A 17356-nucleotide genomic window follows, 5' to 3' on the forward strand; every position below is an offset into this window, starting at 1 on the left:
ACAGATCAATCCAACATCCACTCGAATCTATTTTACCCGTTTTCTCCTTCCATTCATTCTTCTCATTTTCAGTTGCCTCATTTTGGATTGCTTTCACACTGTCAATCGTATTCTCACACATTCCTGATTCAGCAATCCATCTTGCAGACGTTGCAACGTACATTCGGCTCGTCATGTTCTTGGCCGTCTCTTTGGCGACCTCATCGGCAAATGCATTCCCTCGGCCAACATCATCCGTAATCTTTCGATGTGCACTGCACTTCACAATCGCAACTTCATTCGGTAGGGTCAGGGATTCCAATAGATCGCTGACTAGCTGTCCATGTTGGATCTTAGTTCCATGAGACGTGAGAAAACCTCTTTCTTTCCAGAGACGTCCAAAACTATGTGCAACGCCGAAGGCGTACTGGCTGTCAGTAAACACATTCACTCTCTTTCCCTCAGCTAAAACACACGCTCTTGTCAATGCAATTAATTCTGCTGCTTGGGCAGAATTCTGACTCACTCTTGCAGCCTCAACAATCGTACTCAAAGTCGTAACTGCATACGCGGCCGTCACGTCACCATTCTGGAGTTTAAAGCAGGACCCATCGACATATAACGTGCCGTCTGGGTCTGATAACGGAGTATCCTTTAAATCAATTCTACCTTTTGTCTCTTCTTCAGTTCTGAAACAACAATCATGGGGCTCTGAATCACTCGACTCCTGAGCAGTCGGCAACAGCGTTGCTGGATTCAATATGTTGCATCGCTTGATCTGAATGTGACTTGCCAAAAGCGTCAGCTCGTAGCCTGATAATCTAGCACTGGTGAGGTGCTGAGTTTTCGTTCGATTCATGAGTGTATCCACAGCATGTGGAACCATGACTACTAGCATGTTGTTCATGACTAATCCGGCAGACTGTCGAATAGACACTGCGGCTGCTGCCGTGGCTCTCAGACAACTTGGCAATGCTCTGGCTACCGGATCTAACGTGGATGAAAAATATGCACAAGGCCGCTGTTTGTCGCCAAATTGTTGCGTTAATACGCTCAATGCACAACCTTCTCTTTCATGGACGTATAGAGTAAACGGCTTACTGTAGTCAGGAGTACCCAACACAGGAGCTGAACACAGCGCATCACGTAGGTCAGAGAAGCTCTGTTGACATTCATCAGACCATGGCAAAGGGATCGGAACACCTTTTCCAGTCAGAGCTACCAATGGTTTCGCCATGAGAGAAAAATTTGGGATCCATTGCCTACAGTATGACGTAATACCCAAAAACGCACGCACTTCTCTCTGTGTGCTTGGTACAGTCATCTGTGAAATTGCTTTGATTCTCTCTGGGGTCAACCTTCTTCCCTCCTTTGACAAAAGATGACCTAAATAGGTCACTTCTTGGCAACAATATTGTAGTTTAGAAGGTGACACCTTGTGATGTAGGTCTGACAAGTGACGCAATAAAGAAATTGTAGCTGCTTTGCAAGTTTCCTTGTCGTCAGCGGCTAATAAAAGATCGTCTACGTATTGGATCAGAGCAACACCATGAGGAAGTACAAGAGCGTCTAATTGACTTTTTAATGCTTGGCTATAAATTGAAGGGCTTTCACAATAACCTTGTGGAGCGCGTTTGAATCTGAAACTGCGTCCTCCTAAGGAGAAACCAAAAATGTCTCTACTTTCTTCTGCTATCGGAATGCTGAAAAATGCATTTTTCAAGTCGATCACCGTAAACCATGATGCCGATGCAGGAATCAACGTCAACAATGCGGTGATATCTGGTACCACTGGGAACTGTGGAATCACAATTTTATTTACCTCTCTGAGGTCAATCACAAATCTGTAGATTGGAGGTTTGGAAGGGTCAGTGCGTTTCAAAATCGGCAGGACAGGACTATTGCAGACGTTTCCTCTAGTTTCCTCAATCACGTCTTTCTGTATCAAGTCTTTCACAATCAGCAAGAGTGCTTGTTCACCTTCGTTTGAAATCCGATACTGTGGGATTCGTGGAAATTTAACATTAGCTTTCAGACTTACCACGTAAGGGGGAATTTCCAAGAGGCCTACATCGTTTGGACCAGTCGCCCAAAGAGTATCAGGGAGAGAACGTAGCTCCGGTGGGAGCTTGTCCATCGACATGTACATCGGAGAGATTACTCTTTTTCCTAATGTGAGCTGTACTCCCGAAGGAGAACAGTACAGTGTCGCATGCAGGCGTTTCAACAGGTCTAAACCAAGGAGATTCTCATTACAACCAGTAGTTAGGATAAGGGGTGCTTCTAACTTGCATGGCCCAACAGAGATAGATAAAGGATTGGACACAGGATTGTGAACAGGGGCGCCTGAGAAACCTACTGAAGTGTTCGTTAAGCCGGACAAAGGTGCGCCAGGGAGTTTCGCATGCATGATTGAGCTTTTTGCCGCACCAGTATCCAACAGAAACGGTTCGACCACGCCTGAGGTAGCTACTGCGACATAAGGTCCACTCTGATCAACTGGAACTGATACTACTCCCTCTCTCTGCCTGCGGCTGTCCTATTGCTCGCTTCTATGAATCTCTTCATTATGATCGTAGTAATCTTCAACATGATACTGCGGAGATCTACCTGGCTGCGTAGGTTGTACATTTCGCTGGTCGAAATAATTCGATTGACGATCAGCCTGTGGTGTTATCGTACCACGCCCTCTACCTCTAGGAGCTTGCATAAATCCAACATTACCTCTCTGAGCTGGGACACCACTAGTTTGTGGGTGTAGTACTGGACACTCATTCTTATAATGACCCTCCTTTTTACAATAGGCACACTGATTCCATGCTAACTGTTGTCGGGGAAAACTATAATTAAATCTCTGGGCCGTCCCTTGCTGGAATTGTGGCTGCTGTTGAAACTGGGGTCGCTGCTGTGAATCTGACTGATTTGAACGAGGCAGATATGCCTGTTGCAAAAGGACTTTGGTTTTTAAATCTTTCGTTTTCTTTTCTGACTTTTCCTTCTCTTCTTTCTCTCTATTCTCATAATACTGTGCAGTTGCAAGTATCTGTGCTGTCGTCGACACCGCCCATGCACTTTCAGAATCCTTTAACTTGTTACTAAGCTCAGGTAGTAAATTAAACACGAACTTGTCAACAAACAACCTCTGACCTCCCTCGGTATTCATATCTTGCCCACTGTGGTCTACGAAAGTCTCTTCAAATCTAGTGAAGAAGTCAGAGACGCTTTCGTCCTTCTTTTGCTTGCATGCTGATAGTTTATCCCAATTTACTCGTAACGCTGGCATCAGCGTTTTCATCAGATTAATTATTCTGCCAGGTAAGTCAGCAATCAGAGGTTCGGGTTTAGCTCCGCCAACCTGCTGTGCGTCTGCCGCTACGATAGCTGGCCAATCACCTCCTAAGGCGACTGGGTGGTTCTCTTGCCGAATCTTAGCCCATATAGGCTGTGGTACTACATTACCAAATAGCATTTCAATGTCTGCCAAATTCATGATACACGCTTGGACTGTCTGCGTTAATTCTTTGTAATAACCAGCAGGATTCTTACAAGGATCTGGTAATGCTTGTTTTACTGCTAGTACTTCAGCCCGTTTCCAAGGAATGTGTATCCACACTCTCTGGAATTGTGCCGGAGCAGCTAAAATACCCTGAGCCGCATCAGCTTGAACTGCATCACGCCATATCGGTGGAACTTCCCTCATCGGATATTGACCTCGTCTTTTCCTAGTTATCGGTGTACCATCAGGGTCTCTTGTCGCCCTAAAAGGGGACTCATCCCGATAAGCTAAAATCAATTCTACCGCTCTCCCTACTTCTGACCCTATCACCATTCCTGCGGCGAATTTCTGCTGAATATTTATTAAATCCGAGGGGACGGAATCTAAGTCATCATCTTCCCATTCTTCACGCACAAGAGAACACATCACGTCAAAAACATAACGTTGAGTCGGTTCATTCCATTGCATAAATGTGTCTAACACTCTTCGTGCATCATACTTCGCAGCTTTCGACATCCACCTAAGAGCTGTCGAATCTAACGTGTCTCGTTCCTCGGGACCAGGAAGCTGGCTACGTCTCTGTATAGAGTCAGAAACGGGGGTCCCAATTAAAGACCTGTAAAGAGGAGTTAAGATATTAGTTACAGAGTCGGTTATCTTCCGACGAACGGAAAGCGGAGTCAAAATGACAGGGCTTGGGGACAGGACAACTGAAGCAGATGAAGTAGTAAGGGTAGGAGTAGTAGGTAAAGCAGTTTGCGAAACGATAGGCAAAGGCGGAATAGGTGACCCAGGGAGAGGGGGTGCCGTAGGATCATTGATCACGGGAAAGACAGGAGCTGGATTCAAAGGAAGTGGAGCACCTATTCCATGCTGACCAGCAGCTGGCTGTACAACAGGTAGTAACTGTGGTGCTGTAATACCCTGTGCATACGGTGGAGGTGAACTCAACAGATAAGATAACAGAGGATCCTTTTCAGGGTCCTCTATCGGCTTAGCAGGACAAGATGGCAAGACAGGGTAGCATTTATCAATCGCCAAATTATGTTTTCTATTCTCTATCTCTATTGCTTTCTCGGTCTCGTTGACATGCAGCTGCCTAGCAGACTCCATCAAGGTCAACCCTTTCTCTTTCTGTTCTTTCTTCGTTTTCCTAATTTCTCTCTGTTTGGCTTCTTTGCGCCATACGCGAAAAGAATCAAACATTGCCGGCCGGGCTTTCTTCTTGAACAACTTCATTTCTAAATTATCTAGAATTTCTGTTTCGAAACTACCATGCGGTGGCCAACTAAGGACACCATCTTTCTTGGTATAACGGACCCATACTTCATTATACGTAATAGTACCCACACCATGTTTACAATAGAGCTCATATGTAGGAGTCCCAATCGGAGGAACCAAACACAAATCCTCCAACCGTGAATCCCCGTTGCAACGTAACCAGGACAAAAAACAATTGTTACCCTTAGTCATGACTACAAAGACAAATTCCAACCAAAATGCGCAGAGAACTTAGGCCTACCAAAATGAACCAATACCAAATACAAAGATTATCCTAACAAGAGCAACCAATGATAATCTACAAATCCAAAACAAACGTATCCAAATAACCAAACTGAGCACAACCCACTTAATACTTAACTGAAATGTGGAAGACGTCACCAAGGAGAACCCGTCTACGTCTCGCCGTACTAAGGTCTGCACCTCGGGTCCAAGACAGGGCGACAGTCAAGGCAGCGGTCCTCTGTAGCCGTCTGGGAACGGGAACCCTCGTGGAAGAGATCGTCGGGCCACTTTTACGACATGCAGGGATCGATGAAGCGGGGTACCTCCCTTCGGAATCTTCACACGAAACTTCTCGAACTTTTCAGGCTTTGGACCGGTACCGGATGACGTCGCCCCACGTTGGGCGCCAATTTGAGGTTCTGGACTTTTAAGAGTCCAGAGGTGTCAGGGAAACAACACCCGAAGACCCCTGAGTTCCTCCTGTCTCGGTGCACAAATAACAGAGACACGGGCTTCTCGATGGCAGCGTCAAAGACCAAGGTTTATTTACTGCAGGGATACAGAAATCATAGGAACCACACAGAGGCAGAATCTACGAGACTGTTTCAATTGCATTAAGTGGGTTGCTTCTTAAATACAAGAAAAATGTCTTGGGGCAACATTACACGAATATTTCTCATGCCTAACCCGGTATCCCAAACAGATAATAAATAAATATCAAACAATGATTAGTTGTGGGTTTTCGGTATTCAATCAGGTCCTCTCGACAGTTTTTCATTCTCTACTTGATCCTCCCCATCATAAAAATCGTAACCTCCCCATTGTAAAAGCCCAGAAAGAAAGGAGCAGAGCCAGGTGCAAAGGATTGAAATGTAGGATAAGAGGTGTTTATGGATCATAAACGGGCAGGGCAATCGTCTTCGGCCTTTCAGTCAGGACAACGGACACGAGAACCAGTATAGCAGGACTGGCCTCAGGCAAGGGAGGCAGCTTGATTCTGCCTAGTCATGTAGCGTCAGCCTTTCTCGGGGCTCGAGCTTACGTGTCCTTAACAAGGTGACTCTGCCGGGGTCATCGTCCGTTCATTGACTATGTGAGGGCAAGAAACAAGATGGATGCCGTAACTAAAATGGATGCCGTGACTTTTAGAGAGAATGCCCTAGTTTCCAGTGAATTCATGCTAGTTGCGCAGCGAAAACACTGTCACGTATACAATGGATCGTTTGCGGTTCATTGGTACCAAAATCGTGTCAGTACTATGATACCGAATTCACGGGTTCGGATCGCTACAGAACCTCAAGACTGGTAATCTATTCCAAGATAACCTCAATTGAATGTTATTGTTTTTTCTTTTGGTTTCCATGCAATTTAGATTTTACACCTTTCCCTATGCCTTTTCTGTTTTAGACTGTAGTTAAACTCTTTTTCACTCTGCATCTTTTATAAATATGTTCATTATATTACATGATTTTTATAGCAATAACAATCATAATACATGATGTGCAAATGTTATTTTACTGTTATCTTTAATGTCCATCTTGGCAATTTTGTTTTCCATCTTCATTGAATTATAAGGGGTCATCCAGTTTTAAACTGACGATGTGCAGTGTACAGTATGTGTTGTACTTCCAAGTTTTCTCTGCAGGTTGCTAGCCTGTGATTGCTAGCCTGCCACTAGTCTTGCCATAGTTTAGGCCTTGCCCTCCATCTATGGCAGTCTTGTAGCATTAGCTCCCAAAGGCCCTGTGGTGCAGGGGGGTGGGCCGAGCTCCAAGGGGTCTCCTCCGGCACTGTGCATGGACGTCAGACCCCTGGCCTGAGAGCTCCTGACTGTGTCCGGAGCATGGGGGGCCCCCTCTCCATACAATTTGCAGAAGGCCCCCTCAAGTTTTGTTACACTAGTGATCTACGGTTTTCTTTCCTATTTTGGTATTTACAAGTGATTTAATATTAACTTTAGGACTGAGGAGATTGTGTGTGTGAATACCGAAAAAGGGTAACCTTACACGGAAGTGAATCTGTACCTTTGTGAATGGGGCCCCATGTGATTACAAGCTCAAAGCTGCCCCCATTTTTACCCTGATATTAACACAAACCTTGTCTGCAGCAAGCTTGAATCCATGCAGTCTCGCACACATTGCAAAACATTTATACAGCGCATATTACAAGTTCCAAACTGCCCCAACTCTCAAACATGGGCTACTTTTTATCCTTCTAATTCACTAAATTATGCCCCAGTCCGACACCGCAAAAGGAGAAGAGCCTGTCAGGACACGACCCTTAAACCAACAATGAACAGACCTGAAGGGAAAAAACTAAATTTCGAACAAAACATAGTCGGCAATAACAATGTTTTCAAATGAATGGATTTGTTCATCAAACAATAATAATTGGGTTTGACAGTATGTACACAACTTTTTATTGCTGCTGAGAAGGAGAAATGAAACAACATGAACTTAGTGTTATGACCATATTGCTTGTATTTCATCCATAAACTAGCACATTGTTTTAGGTAAGTCGGACGCTTCTTTTTTATTCTTGTTTTTACGTTAAAGGCTAACAAGCTATTTGGATGCAATTCAAAACACTAATTTATGTGTGGAGTTTAAAGAAAGATCTCTTTTGTTGTTTTAACATTCGGTTTTAATATTCTAATTAATGAGGCTTGACTAATTCAAGAATTTCTCAAGAGCAGTTGTTTTACTTAATTACGTAATCTGTAATTGCAGTCAATTGTAAATGGCTCATTTTTTTTCTATCATGTTATGAATACTGCTCTAAAAGATGCCTCGGGAAAGGTTTAGCTGCTTTTTTGAGTGAGGAAAGTCCAACATTATCGTGTTCTCCGACTGGTTGTGGAGTAATGGGGATCAAATGCTGCCAGTATTGAATTTCTGCTTGTCAAGCGTATTGTTTTTTCTTCTAATCGATTCTCACTTCCCCGAAGCTTGATACTGCCCTAGAGGCAATGCTGGCCCAATGCAGTGTTTTTCCCCTGCAGATGTTCAAGACGTGATTTAGGAAGGCATGTTCAAGTATAAGTTCAATTTACAACTGTAAATTGTCCAAAGCACAAGTGTACATTGACTTTTGAACTTCATACTTGAATTTGAACTCATTAGGGAACTTAATAATGTGCCATTTTACCCTAGTATGATGTCATATTAGGCAGGAGTAAATCTTTGCCTAGGAGTGGGCGTTAAAGTGTGAGGAGGTCCCTGCATAGAGAAGACCCAGGAGTCACAAGTATTTTGTTATTCACAATCTTGGCCACACCTCATTCTCACCTTAGAAACATTCAGAGAATTATTTCTGTGGACAACAGAATTAAATCCTTTTCCAATCTGGCATGGAAAGCAACAGCCGCAAAATATGAGGGAAGGGGCTCTCCACACTGCAAAATATTTTCCCTTGAAGAATTTGTCTTCAAAAATATCCACTTGGCCTCATCCTAAAACATTTTAGCACACACAATTTTATATGATGTAGAAATACACATGTGGACATTAAAAAAAATTCTCAACTTTTTTCTAGGTGTACATCTGGAACCCCGTGATTGCATGCCCTTCCACCTTCTCTAAGATGCCGTTTTTTCAGGTGTCCTGGCTCATTCTCCAGCTTAGAGCAGCATAGGTGGAAAGGAATGCACAAGTGATGCAAATCTTAAAAATGGATCGTCTTGTCCAAGTGCAGTTTGATGTGACCCCTGATATGCAACCTATGCAGCAGCAAGGGCTTCATATTGCTCTAGGATTTAGTGAGGGATTTCAGGCCTATGAGTTTGCACAAGTCTCCTTCCAGAGATTCGGTGAGCGTGCACTGTGGAGAGGTTCCCTGGCAAATACCAAAGGCACTGATGCACTATGATGCATGATAAGCAGCAAAGTGCATCTGTTTGTGAACCCTCGCCACTACAGTCATCTGGTGTGCTCTCAACACAGCAACATCAATGTGTCCTCAGACAGCATTTCAAGTAAAATGTAAGGATATGTTGACCTCGTGAATAAATGGTATAATGAATTGAGACATGAGAAATTGGGATTCTGCAATCTGCAGTTTTGACTGAACAGATGAAGTGCGAAGATACAACTAAAAAAGTCCTCAATTAAATGGAAGAAAACAGGGGGAAGGACCACATTACATCATTATGCTACATTGTAAGAATGTGGTCAAAACACTGCTGTTTGGTACTCTTTTAAAACGAGGTCCCTCCGCACACTGTTCTCGTCTTGGAGAGCACATGTTTTGCCATGTGTCTCTAGAGTGCATAGACTTGTGAGCGCTGTCAGCTTCCACTACTATTGACCAGCATGGAGTCTGTCTAGCAAGGGCAGAGGCTACGCTTGGACACTCCTGCAGCTCACACCTAGTTATCAGTGTGACCTGTATTAGGCAGGGACTTGAAAACGTTAACTAGTTGATTTTTCATCTGAAAGTCTGGGGAACTCTCAGTGTGGCCAAGGCTGCCATGCAAAAAATACCACATCTACTGCTCTACCAGTGACTTGAAGTTGTCTCAACCAAAACTATTGCATCCTCCATGGGAAGAGAAACTTATGTGAAGGAATACTATGTACTGCTGGTAATTTCTACCGCAAATGTATCAACTGTAAGTGTATCCTCATATTGGGGTACCATGTCAGAGGCTTAGCTGGGAAATATGTTATTTCATCACTAATCTAACTTTCTTTAGAACGGTCCCCTTGATTTCGAGAAGGTGTCAAACACCTGGTTGTTGCTCAATAGATGCCATCTTTACAATAAACACTGAGGAACCAGCCCCAGTGGTCACTGACAGTGATAAACAACAAACGATTATTTAAGAAACCATCTTTGTTCTCTTTAACAGATGGAAAATGCCAAAACATTCATTAAAAAACAAAATACCAAATCAAATTGATATCATTAAGTGCCCCTTTAGCCTTTTGTTAGTGGGGGAAACATTGTGATAAGCTAACATCAGTTGGCGTGAATACAAACACAATGTACATGCAATAAAGAACAATATTAATTGCATGTAGTTTTAGATATTTGAACAAGGTGCAAGGAAACGCAGAAAACATCAACATAAATCAAACTCCCCTTTATAAAAAGGCATGCAGGATTGAAAGAGTGTCCAAGGTCTTTCCCAAGGGCTTAATGAAATAATTATTTATATTACATTTATATAATGAATTATATAAAGATTTATTTATTTTATATTTTGGATCATTACGTTGGAACAAAGAATGATGTAAGTATGTTAGAAATTATGATTTGTAAGCAGTGCATCAGTAGTTTTTAGGTCTCGCCTAGGCAGCGCTTCCGCTGTGTCGTCGAGACATGCAGTATACACTCTCCGCCCATCTTTTTCATGGGCTTAGGTCGTAAATCCTGCCTTCCATTTGGTTTAAGGCTTCTTAGTCCCTCCTCATGACGACCATGTCGTAATTTGTATCCTTCCAAGGCTACTGGCCCCTTTACTCCAACACACGCCGCACTTTCTTCTGGCGCTGACAGTTTGCTCTCAGCGAAGGTCACAGCTTTTCAGAATGAAAGGGGGAGCGCGCTGCCTAATGAGAACTGTACGCACGCGATGACGTGCTCTCTTCCTGGCCGGCTTTAAACGGAAGGCCGAGCTGATTATCGGATCCCCGCACGAATCCTCCAAAAAGTTAACACAGTATCTCCCCATTCACTATGACAGGTTGTCTTTAATGGTACAAGAAACTTAAAAATAAAACTTAGATCACACCAATGTTATGGGGGGGATAAATGCACCTTAAATGTTCTCAAATATAAATAATAAACAAAGCTGAAAACCAAATTATCCCACGATATTCTCTTAAAGAATTTAATTTTTCATGCAAGAATGAAACCGTGGCTGCTGTGTAGCAAAGGATTGTGGGAATGCAAATTATCCACGGAGTATTGTGCTTCCTGCAGATGCCATTTCTTGTTCTACTATCTTGTAATGGGACTTAGTTCTCTTTAATTTTCGAATTGCTATGAAATGTGTTGCTGCAAAAAGGATTCATTCCTGTTCCGAGGGCCCAATGAGTTTTAAGCGCAGTCCTCCAGCTGTTAAAAATTATGTCCATTTATTTGTACTTTGTGGCTTCGCAGGTGGTGCGACCCTACCACGAACCTCAAGTTCCCAGACTGCAGTATAATATTATGTATTTGTTTGCAGATTTGTATAGCGCAAACTCGACCCAGAGATATTGGAGTGCTTTACAAGCACCACAGATTGCTGAACTGATTCTGACGCCGAGACTCGAACCTGTTTCAAGGTGATGGAGCGGGTAAAATATTTTCTTTTTATATACCCAATCCATTTATATATGTTTGTATTAAAATGACTAATGATTAATCATAATAATTAATAGAGTGTTGTTGAAGAAACGAATCAACCTTATTAACCGAGAGAATATACGTGGGATTGTTTGCATGGCTAAAGATAATATGTAAACTAAGTCTGTATGCATATTAATAGGATAAACGTTGCTTATGTTATGTTATCGTGAATTCTGCTTAAATAAACAAGTAATAATGGCTTTGGACGTGGCATATGGCTAGATAAATGCACACACATATGGGTATTAGCAAGGGAAATAACACTGTTTAACCATTTCAATGTATTAATGACGTTTTTGTGTTTCTTTGCTTAAGTTGACCATATGGTTTAGTCGGTAACTCATTGCAGTTGACACTCGGGATAAGGATAACTGCACTCAGCTCGATCACATACGTTTTATCGAAGGGACGGTGTACCAGGGAGAGAAACATACAACAAACGCACAATTGAGAGACCACGTCTTGTATAAGAAGTCAACAAGAGTTCTTTTACTTTACACCGTCCACGAACAGAACCCCGTGTGGTCCGGAATTTGTACCACGCTTCAAATACGAGATACGAGAAGAAATAGCCTTGAGGAAGTCGTGGGACCAGCTTTCCCAATACGACGAAACACGTGTTGAGCTGTGGAGTTTCTAAAGAATGTTTCTTGAATAAAGAAACAAAGAAGATCAGACTCATGACCCTTTGAATCACTTGTCTAATGTGTCTATTACCAGACTTAATTGAAATGTTGTAACTACTCACTTACGTGTGCTGGGGACTTAAAGAAATTTAAGTTGACCGTATGGGCCTGCTATAAAATGGCCGCCGACTAAATCAGACCTTACGAAGTAAAAGCAATGAAGGGAATGGAGATACGGGCCTGCACAAACCTCAGCAGCTGCGACCTGCCGGTGAACTGTCATCGCTGTGCCCATCAAGGCTGCACCAGGCGAAAAGCCCCTTCAATACAAATTGTTACGACCTAAACCATGAATTGCCAACGTTCTCATACATTCGTTTTGGAACTTTTAGCCTGTGGGAACGACATCGAATGTTTCCTGATGAATTAGGATGTACTTTGATTGACCAATGAGAAGCTCTGGAAAAGAAGATTGTAACATTTGAATGTAATTTTTTGTATAAATAATAGTAGACTAGAGAGGGCCGTTCTGAACGCACTTCATCATATCCAGTATCCTGAGGTTATGCTGACGGAGAGGACGGTGACTCTGCATGATAGAACAGAACTTTGACGATTTGACTGAGGACCAGATTCTGACTTAGAAAAAAAACCGACAAATAGCCAGAATAGGTAAATATGACAAAAGATGAAATTTACTAATTAGGTCTAACCTGCATTTGATTTAGATAAAGAAAGATTAATTGAATTCATGTATTGCGTTGTTCTTTCATTGAAATGTATTATTGATTGATTCAGAGAATTAAGGAGTCATTAAGCTAATTCCAACTAAATGATTCATCAATCAGGTTTGTGTTTCTCCTTGATGGGAGGAGGAGTAGAGGGATTCTGTTACGTGATGTTAGCGAGTTCCCACCAAGGGAAGCAGTGTAGTTCGGAACCCAAATGTCATATCCCCTTTTTCTGAATAAAAATATACGGATAGATTGATTAGAATGAATGTTGGTGTTATGGGCCCCACCAGCGTGTGATGTGTATGTGTGTGTGTGACTGTGAAATCACTCTGTCCGTGGTAGAAAGGGGAAATTGAGGAACTCGAACTGCAGCAAAGGCTCCAAGGTCGGCAGCTTTGGCCGTGAGACCACATCCTCTCATGAACGGAGAATGCAAAAAATAACAGCAGTCCCTCACCTCCGACAGCAATGATTTCTTCATCTACTTATTTTGTTTGGGAAATGAGTACAGGCTGTGGTTGGATATCCCCTTTAGATGTGTGACGGTGCAGTCCCTCAGGTCTTTACTAAATGTCCCTGTGTAGTCAGGCTCTTCACAGCTGCCAAGGTTTCAAATTACTTATATGTGACATTTACTTTATTTCAGTGTCATTATGAGTGACAATAAACGACTATGAGTGGCACTTATTAGCGAAGACTAGCTTTGGCAATAACACAGTGTGCCTGGGTCAACATAGAAATGAGTACCTAGGCAGTTGATATGCAGCAAAAGTGCCTGGGATGACTGCAGGAGGGTCGGAGAGCACCCGTAGCAGTTTGAATTGATGAGATGGCTTAGAGCTATGAATAAGTGGGGATCATAGAGTGCCAGGACACACTGGACGAGTAGGAGCACTCCATAGTTTTAAGCAAATCCTCCAGCTATTGAAAATTATGTCCATTAATTTGTGGCTTCGCAGGTGGTGCGACCCTACCACGAACCTCAAGTTTCCAAACTACAGTATAAAAGTGGAGCATGCGGCCTAATGAGAACGGCACACGCGCGATGACATGCTCTCTTCCCAAATTGCTGGGGCCGAGCTTTAAACGGAAGGCAGCACACAAGCTGATTATTGGATCCCCGCAGGAATCCTCCAAAAATTTAACACAGTATCTCCCCCTTCACTATCACACGGAGTACAGTGAACGAAGGAAATTTTGTTGCCATTAATGAAAAATGTTAGTGATACAAGAAACTTACAGATAAAACTTAGATCACACCAATGTTACGGGGCTATAAATGCACCTTAAACGTTCTCAAATATAAATAATAAACAAAGCTGAAAACAAAATTATCACATGATATACTCTTATAGAATGTAATCATGCGAGAACAAAACCGTGGCTGCTGTGTAGCAAAGGATTGAGGAAATGCAAATTTTCCAAGGAGTATTGTGCTTCCTGCAGACGCCATTTCCTGTACTACTATCTTGTAATGGGACTTAGCTCTCTTTATTAATTAGCTGCATAAAGTGCTGCTCCTCTCTTTTCAAATTGCTCTAAAACGTGTTGCTGCAAAAAGAATTCATCCCTGTTCCGATTTGGCAATAAAACGGTGTGCCTGGGTCAACTAAGAAATGAGTACCGAGGCAGTTGATATGCCTCAAAAGTGCACAGGATGACTGAGGGAGGGTCGGAGAGCACCCGTAGCTGTTTGGATTGGTACTCATTGAGCCAGGTTCGAATTGATGAGATGACTTACAGCTATGAATAGGTGAGGATCATATAGTGCCAGGACACACTGGAAGAGCAGGAGCACTCCATAGCAGCAGCAGGAGGGTAACTGGACAGAAGCACCTGCGATTGGACAGAAGTTTATGTAAAAGGGAATCTTATAGAGGAGCAGAGGTTGATAGCGACATTGGTTGCAGTGCAGTAAAAGTTCTCGTGGCAACTATAGAGAGGAACAGAGAGGACTATTGGTAATCTCAGGAGAACCAGATCACGTTGGGACTAAAATAAGGAGAAATTTGAGGAGGAGTGTGTCACCTTTCAGTAGAGATGGATTTGATATAGCCAGCGGAAATTTAGAAAGTACAAAAGCGTTCACGGGACAATCTAGGGAGGTGCCTATAGGCTTATGTTTTTGTTGTTGTTGTAGTATGAGCTTTATTTCGACAGCTCATGTCATAAAAGCTTGTTTGATAGAAAACGACCAGTAGAGGTCATTAGAATACCAGAATTGCTATCCGCTGAGGGCTTTCTTTTTTTTATTTTTCTGGCAACTGCCTCCATTTAACTTTCTTGATAGAAAACGACCAGCAGAGGTCAGTAAAAAAACAGAATCACTGTAGCATTCTCTAGATTCCATTCCATAGGAATTGTCTTCCACGAGCACCCGTAGACAATATTTTTTTCAAATCTTGTATTTTTAGTGATATTACCACCAAAGACCCTGAGTTTATATTAAAAACATAGCTTTAGACTATACCATTCCCCGCTGAAAGGCAATATTTCTCTACATGTGTTCCCATACCTGGCGTGTCACGCAGTTTGGTGCTTACTTTCCCTCCATATTAAAGAATAGTAGATGTTTCAGCACCCAGGCTAATATGCTGCATTGCTAACTACATATAAGGTCCCAAAGACGAGACCGATGCATTACAAATGCTTGTTTCAGTGGTGATTGAAATACTACAATAACAGCAATTGTGAAATGTCACGTGACTTCACAGGAAGTCTAGAAACAAGTGGTGATCCATACAGTTTTTAACCCCTTACTGGAGAATACTCTTATGTATTGTGACACCAGGGGGATATTTATATTAAATGTGGGAGGGCGGTGTTGCTCCAAAATTGGTAATGCTGTGCTCTGACATATTTAAATACAGTGATGTGCCATATTTACCAAAATATGGCACACACCTGCATTTCCCCAAGTGCTGGCACTAAAAAAACTGCCTAGCGCCAGTGCAGACACCTTTCCCCCATGTTGCAAGAGTCCCTACTCTGCAGGGGCGATTGTTTATTTGCAAGAAGGATCACCTTCCTACACATAAGCAATCTTTAAAGGTGATTTGCTGTTTCTATGTGTGCTGCAGAATGCAGCACACGTAGAAACAAAACTAGAAAACAGCACACTTGCGTAGTATCTGACTCCAGGCTGGTTGTAGTGTTTCATGAGTATTTATTGTAAAGATTACATGTCCTGTAGTTCATCAGTAATACAGCCCCACCAGGAGCAGCCAGCATGCTGCTCATCCCATTTCCAACTGAAGCCTCTCACTCCCAACATTCAATATTACATCATTCTGAGAGAGAGAGAGAGAGAGAGAGAGAGAGAGAGAGAGTGCTGAAGGTTCCGAGAATGTGAAGGAAGGATGTCAGCTAAGAGTCGTCAGGCAGCACACACAAAGGTGAGTGCACATGCACGTACATTTTCAAAATGTCCAGTTGCGGTTGAACTGCCGTTGTTGCCACAAAGTTAAAACAGCATAAAAAAAATGTTCTTGGCAATGTAGAAATGTGGCAAAAAAAAAACTAGGTCATTCCACCAATTAAACATTGTTGACGCGCAAGAAATACGCAAGTGTGAGTCTAGAGGAGACATGAGGTGCACGGTTGACGGGAACTGCCATCACTTGACACAAAATCTTCCAGTGAAGTCACCGCTGTGCCCTACATACTAGACAAAATTAGACTCACCTCACCAGAGCTTGAGGGTGTTTGAAGGGTCCATCTGTCTAACGAGTGTACGCACTCGTGACACGTTAAAAGTGTCCCAGAAAGTGCCTTCCCACTGAAGTCGCTGTAGTATTGAAAACACTGTAGATCGATGTGGCAAAACAGAAGCAACTCACTCCACACTGCGACAGAAACTCAAGAAGCACCATTTACCTTGCTTCTTGGGGCAGTAAAGACAGGAACACCTCACTCACCGCACAAGAGCTTGGTTGTAGAGACTCTGCAGGGACAGCAGAAACTCAGTTGAGCTGTGGTTAAACTGTGATTGCAGGAACTGGCACGGTTACGTAGTGGGCGATCGATGGCAAGGTCGCTGGTGGGGCTGAGATGTGCCAGTTGATATGCAGCCGTAGATGCAGACATTGCTTCTTTGGTAGTAAGTTACCAGCTATTCCCACTTGAACTTGAGAGGTAGCAAACACAGGTTCTTAAGTCAACTCGTCACCAAAAATTGTAGTAACTGACTCCAGGCTGGTTGTAGTGTTTCATGAGTATTTATTGTAAAGATTACATGTCCTGTAGTTCATCAGTAATACAGCCCTACCAGGAGCAGCCAGCATGCTGCTCAGCCCATTTCCAACTGTAGCCTCTCACTCCCAACATTCCATATTACATCATTCTGAGAGAATCTCACTGGCAGAGATGAACCACATTGAAACCAGGATACTACAACTTGCAATGTGGGCTCCAAATGGTGCACTGGTATGTAATTAATGCAAATTCTGTTTCCTCCAAAGCTCTACTTTTGTAAACCATTTCCAAGAGGCCATCCCAACAGAAGGTCAAGAAATAACAAATGAAAAGGATTGTTCAATTCTATTCAAGATTATCTGTTCCAAAATCAACAGATGGTTAAACTGTTCTCCAGCAATAGATCAAGTAGTTATGATGTGACAAATAAAAGTTAGTCCATTCGGCCCAGCCAACGCTTTTCGTCACAGTGGGACTTCATCAGG

At 42.8% G+C, this 17356-nt stretch overlaps 1 long non-coding RNA gene across 1 annotated transcript in view; it reads left to right on the forward strand.

Annotated features, from left to right (window-relative positions):
• LOC146862907 (uncharacterized) overlaps nucleotides 1–12684 on the forward strand; it is a 542829-nt gene extending 530145 nt beyond the window's left edge. Inside the window, exons 8-9 of the long non-coding RNA XR_014978196.1 lie at nucleotides 11154–11265; nucleotides 11633–12684. This is a non-coding gene — a long non-coding RNA (uncharacterized LOC146862907). The remainder of the gene's footprint in view (nucleotides 1–11153; nucleotides 11266–11632) is intronic.
• Nucleotides 12685–17356: the final 4672 nt, after the last annotated feature.

This window comes from Triturus cristatus, chromosome 2_2, assembly GCF_964204655.1.
Source record: "Triturus cristatus chromosome 2_2, aTriCri1.1, whole genome shotgun sequence".
Taxonomy (NCBI): domain Eukaryota; kingdom Metazoa; phylum Chordata; class Amphibia; order Caudata; family Salamandridae; genus Triturus; species Triturus cristatus.